Raw genomic sequence first — 6,372 nt, 5'->3', positions numbered from 1 at the left:
GATAATAAGGGGGTTATTTATGAATACTTTTAAAAAAAATCGTGGATGTGCTTTATATACCACTATCTCTTAAGGGGTTGACCCAAATAAAATGAATTTAATCTAACAAATATGGAATGATTGGGTTTGTGTTTGCTTACTAGTTCTTAATTACAAGAGTTTGTATATGTAACATATCATATTATTATTATTATATATCTCACGTTTAAACCATGATTTTTAAATCCCAAATAATAATATGCTAATTAATAATTGTTATATCATTAATGACCTTATTTGTTACCCATAGTCCCATACTACTATCCTAATCCATAATTTGGGATATAAAAATTAAGTTTCAAAGTAGTAATGTAATTATGTAATAATGTTTCTATTTACAAACCATATTCATTCCTGTTTATCTTCATAACATCACCCAATATAACACCCGTTCCATCGCAAATAAAAAAATTGAATAATATATATGAAATAAATTAATTTTATTTTCTTAAGTCCTACAGAAATGTCGCTTTGGCCGAGTGGTTAAGGCGTGTGCCTGCTAAGTACATGGGGTTTCCCCGCGAGAGTTCGAATCTCTCAGGCGACGAAATTTGTTTTTATTTCCACTTATTTTGTTCTAACGATTTAGTCCTTTAATTTAATTTTATTTTATTTCCACTTATTTTCTTGGTCAATATACTCGTATTATCTTATTTCTCATCTATTCAGTAATCAATATAGTTTTTAAACTAAATATATATTAAATTTAATTTAATAGTTTATAGTATATATAAATCGTAATAAAACAATGAATCAAACTCAAATCTTTGACATTAAATTTGAGTGCAACTAGTGAAAAATCATACATTATTTTCAAGTTTTTATATAGAGAATTTGAAATATAATATTAATTTTTTTGTATAAACACACTCTTCTTATAATATCATAATTTTAAGAGTTTTGTGTAGAGTTAAACATCAATTATTTTATTATTAGTATTGTTTTCAAGATACATGCAGATTGTATGTACATTTAAAATAAAGTTACATCATAACCCATATACGCCCAATAAAGCCTAATGGACATGGCATGGACTTTACACCAAGAGGGTTCCATCATGCAACTTCAATATGGTCCAATTTTACATGGGCTCAATGTACACAAAAGGGTCTTGCTCATTGCCATGCTATAAGAAAGTAACCTTTTACTATGTAAAATAAATGGAGTTTAAATTTAAGTAGTAAATGCATGAAATAGATTTTTGGCTTAGAAATCATTTATCACATTAATTATAAAGATAAATACGAGAGAAAAAATTTAGATATGTCGTAAATTCATTGACTTATGTTATGACTGATATGATACATTGTGATATTTTACATTGACTTTTATTGATTCATTTTTTATATATTCTATTCATTTTGTGTCACGCCGGTTTTTATATTTTTATACTAGAGTTTGTATGTGCAACATTATTTTTTGATTTAAAGCTTGCACAATTGGACATCGAGTCATGTTTGCGAACTAAATTTAGCTTCATAGAAATAAATTGATGCCTATCTAATTGGCCATGTGATTCCACACATGCAAGAGAGTTAAATCAAACTCTGATTTTAATAGTTTTTGTGTTGTTTGGTTGGAGAGAAAGTGAAGAGAAAATGAGAAAAATGCAATTTTGAAACTATTTGGGTTTCTTGAATTGGCATGGGCCTGCTTGGTCTTGTCGTCTTTGAAAGTCCATTATGAGAAGAACCATTTCCATACTTTATTAATTTATTTTCCATGTGAGATTGTGTGTTTCCAAAATTTTGCACACTTCTTTTACTTAATAAATTTATATTATTTTTAATATTTCAAAACACGTTTTATATATGTCAAACTGTTTTCAAGGTTCAAATAATTATGAAACACAAAAAAAAAAAAAAAAAAAGATTTTTTCTTCAAAAAATTAAACTAATTTCTAATATTGCCTCTAAAATTGAATATTCGAAACATTTCCAGTACACATACTCTTATAAAAATATCATTGCTGGCATATTTAATGCCCTAAATTTATACATTTTTTGTTTCCTAGCATATTCAATGCCCTGAATTTATATGCTAACCATATTAAACCATGGTATATGTAACAGTGTAAGGGGTCCAAAAAAAAAAAAAAAAAAAGTTTTGAAGAAACAATTGACTGTTTTAGTTAAATGATTAACTATTTTTATGTTTAAGGATTGTAACAATGCCAAAATGGTCAATCATTTAACTAAAACTTTCAACTGTTTGTACAACAATTAGTGTCTAATCAAAACTTTTAGTTGTTTGGCTAAAAGTACTATCGATTAATTCAAAATATTTTTTTCTAAGCCTTAAACTATGGGTGTTAAAAAAAATATGTAAAAACCAGTTAACCGAAAAATCAGTTCAATCACGGTTCAAAGAATTTAAAAAACTAGATTTTATGTTTGGTTTCTGGTTTAGGTGAAAATGCAAGCTGATTAATCAAAACCGGTTATATATATATAATCTTAAAGATATTATATATTAAAATAAAATAAAACTTAAATTTATTTGTATCAATTTTTAATGTATTATTAGTTGTGGTTAATGGATATGTATGAATGTTTAGTTTTTATTTGGATATGTATTGTTGATGTTTACAATTTAATTCAAGAAAAAAAAAGTTTAATCCAATTTAAGGGGAAAAGTGGTTAACCGAAAAACCCGTTTTCCCTTAAACCGGTTCGGTTCAAGAAACCGGTTAACCGCTTTTGAACACCCGTACCTTAAACCATTACATATCCCTTATAAAAAGTAAAAACAACATTGGGAGGTGAAGATTGGGGGAGGTTTTTTATGCCAACCCTTGGGGTTGGGGTTGGGGTTGGTACAACAAATAAAACCCTGTTATTTTCACTAAGCTAGTAGTTTGTGAGCACAACCTTGTTTGAGGGTGAGCAATGGGAGCTAGCTGGAGACATCTGTAAACTTTGAAGCTTGTGTTAGGCCATGATTGAAGGCAAAATTATTCAATTTCTCTACTTAATTTTATTTTTTTTAATCTCCAAAAAAAGAGAGAAAGACCAGCTCATGAATGCCCTATAACCACACCCATGTGCTTCCTAATTGTATGGCTACTTGTATTAAAATCCCCATACATTTATAATACTTGTCTCTTCAGTGTGCAACATTTAATCACCATTATTATTAACTTATTGACCATCGTCCAATGGTTTATCATTTGACGAGCCATTAAAGGATCTTAACCCATATTATAATATAAGAAATATGTTTATTAATGTCGGTACGATATAAAATTAAAAATTCTAAATTTATATTGATATTGATCGATATGTTTATAACAATGAACTTATCATAATACAAATTTTACGTTAATGGGTGACTACTTGTAGTTAAGCACATTTATAATTTAACTTTTTGATCATGATCCAATGGTTTGGATTTGTTGATGTAAAGATTTGCACCAATAAGAGGTATGTGATTGATAGCGTCAGAACTACGTAAAATGTGTGTGTGATCTCCATGAATCTATGATAAAACAATATGATAACACAAAACACAAAGATTTTTTTAAAGTGATTTGACGGTTTATAATGCAAAACCTATGTCCACTTTTATGTTATTCAATTTGTTGAACAATAATTCGGTTTACAAAGAGCTTGCAGTTTGCTTTCTACGGCCTATTTTCTCATCTCTAGAAGGAAATTACAACTAGGTTTATATAATGTCAGTTACATGGTCGAGTTGAAAATAAATTCAAATTCAATTAAACGAGGAGTTATGTGATCTTCGACCTTAATTATGTGATTCATATCACAAGATATTTGTATCCAAGAGAGGATTTTATTCACTCTGAAAATCTTGCACATCAAGGTTACTATTAAATTGATATAACATTAATGAGCGGTTCAAGGATCATAACATATATTATAATATAAGTAACATGTTTGTTAATATCGATAAGATAAGATTACAAATATTAAATTTATATTACTATTGAAAGATAAATGTATAACAATCAACAAAGAACTTATTATAATCCAAATTGTAATATGAATTTTACATTAATTTGTGAGTAGTTGTAATTAAATTGGCATACAATAAAGTTTTTGTCTCTTCCATATGGAGCATCTTGCTAGCATTAACTAATGAGAATTCATTATTAAAATACAACAAGGTTATATTATAGTAAAAGGCCATTTTCATCCTATCTATATGATAATTAACAATAATAAATATGTAATATTAAAGGGTATATTTATAATGTTCAACAATAGATTTATTATAAAATTAAATTATTAAGTGTCTTCCTTTTAATTTACTTTTTGGTTAATTTCATTTATCGAAAAATTTCTATATCTCAAACATTCCGGTGACTTTTAAAACTAATAAAAATCTCATTAAAATTAAATTATTATTTTATTTAAAAAAAAAGGCCTTAAAAATATCAAATCCATTGGCAAATAGTTTAAAAAATTGTTAAGACGTGTTCGAGATTTAACGATAGTTCCGTGATTGATGAATTTAACCTTTACGTTTCTAGTAAAATTTTCTCAATCAGTTGATATCTATTTAAAAAATAAAAATAGAAATAACATAAAACCTCAAATTAGTAATATATAACAACCTTATTATTTAAAATTTTCAAAGTTTTAATAGTAGACTCTTTTTTTTTTTTTTTTTTTTTTTCTCCACTTAAATCTTGGGGAACTAGAAAAGATTCAAACTTAGGACCATGCGTCTTAATCACATATTTGAACGCTTACGCTACCACTTGAGTTGCCCAAAGATAGGTAATATATTACCTACTACTATTATATTCAACTCAAAATACTTAATAATTAGATTCTTTTTAATTTAATAAAGGGAAATTATCTACTCACAACTTGCACAAGGTTATAATTTTATAAATATAAATAAATAAATGTGAATAATTAATTAATAGAATCTGATCCAACCAGGCTTAATTAGTCAACTGAATAAGTAAAACTTATTCTCCGAGTCCTGGGAAAGTTTCTGATCTTGACAAAAAAATTTTTTGTTGAAGTAAATTTCCACGGTTGGCTGTGTTGCATGTGATGGCATACCTGTTATATAAATTTATAGGTGTTGACCTTGTAGTCCTCTGCAAGGTCAATACGTATAATGGATGAATGTGTATACGATCAGTTAGGTAGTGTGTATTAATGTGTTGTTGTGACGTTGGTCGAATCCATGTGTATTATGTGATATAGAAGCTTTTTGTGTGCGTGAAAGAGTATACCAACTACCACTAGGTGGTCAAATGTTAAAAGATCATAGGGGTTCACCATGGATTCTTGAATTTGAGTCTCTCTAGGCAATGTTTTAAAACCCAATCCGGGGTGAAATCTGGCAAAGTTTTTGGGTCCCGGGTTGACCCGTTGATAAAAACTTTTAAAATTGAACAAATACACCCCTAAAAATTACAGTAAGTCCCTATAAGTTTGAAATTTATCAAACACACCCCAAATGCAAATCAGCGACTGATTGGTGGCGGCGACACCCAAGATGCAACCTCAATCGTCCCTTCAGCCCATTCCCATTAAAATATACCCAAGATCTGGCCGAAATAGGTTCGATTTCAGCCAGATCTCACCGACGTCGGCATCGGCATTCCAGGCCAGATCTCACTGACGTCGGCGTCGGCAACCCTCCCAATCACCCAAAAATTACTCCCCTCTTCCTCCCGACCAAAACCCACCTCACCCCACCCCCGTTAGCAAATACACCCCTAAAAATTACGGTAAGTCCCTATAAGTTTGAAATTTATCAAACACACCCCAAATGCAAATCAGCGACTGATTGGTGGCGGCGACACCCAAGATGCAACCCCAATCGTCCCTTGAGCCCATTCCCATTAAAATATACCCAAGATTTGGCCGAAATATGTTCGATTTCGGCCAGATCTCATCGACGTCGGCATCGACATTCCAGGCCAAATCTCACTAACATCGGCGTCGGCAACCCTCCCAATCACCCAAAAATTACTCCCCTCTTCCTCCCGACCAAAACCCATCTCACCCCACCCCCGTTAGCCTCGCTAATCGTCGAAAAAATCCCATTGTTGCTGTGGCCAGTTTTGTTCGATTTTCAGTTGATTTACTCACCGGAAATCAACTCCGTCACCACCATTGCATTCACCGGAACTTTATTTTCAAAAGCCCCAACATTCTGGCCGTCAATTGTTTGCCGATCATCCTCCCAAATGTTAGGGTTTTGGGTGAATAAAAAAAGTATAAACTCGGCCTGTTGAAGCTTCTAGGTCTTGGTTGAATCGGTCCAACCGACTGGGTCAGACCGGTTTTTAAAACATTGTCTCCAGATACTAATAGGGATGGTCACTGAGGGGATTTATTCGATCAT

At 30.7% G+C, this 6,372-nt stretch overlaps 1 non-coding gene across 1 annotated transcript; it reads left to right on the top strand.

Moving 5' to 3' along the window:
- The first annotated feature begins 504 nt into the window (after positions 1-504).
- On the top strand, positions 505-586 carry TRNAS-GCU. Its single transcript has one exon. It is a non-coding gene; the product is annotated as a tRNA-Ser (tRNA).
- Positions 587-6,372: the final 5,786 nt, after the last annotated feature.

This window comes from Pistacia vera, unplaced genomic scaffold, assembly GCF_008641045.1.
Source record: "Pistacia vera cultivar Batoury unplaced genomic scaffold, PisVer_v2 Contig1389, whole genome shotgun sequence".
Classification (NCBI taxonomy): Eukaryota; Viridiplantae; Streptophyta; class Magnoliopsida; order Sapindales; family Anacardiaceae; genus Pistacia; species Pistacia vera.
This window is presented reverse-complemented; position numbering and strand designations above follow the sequence as displayed.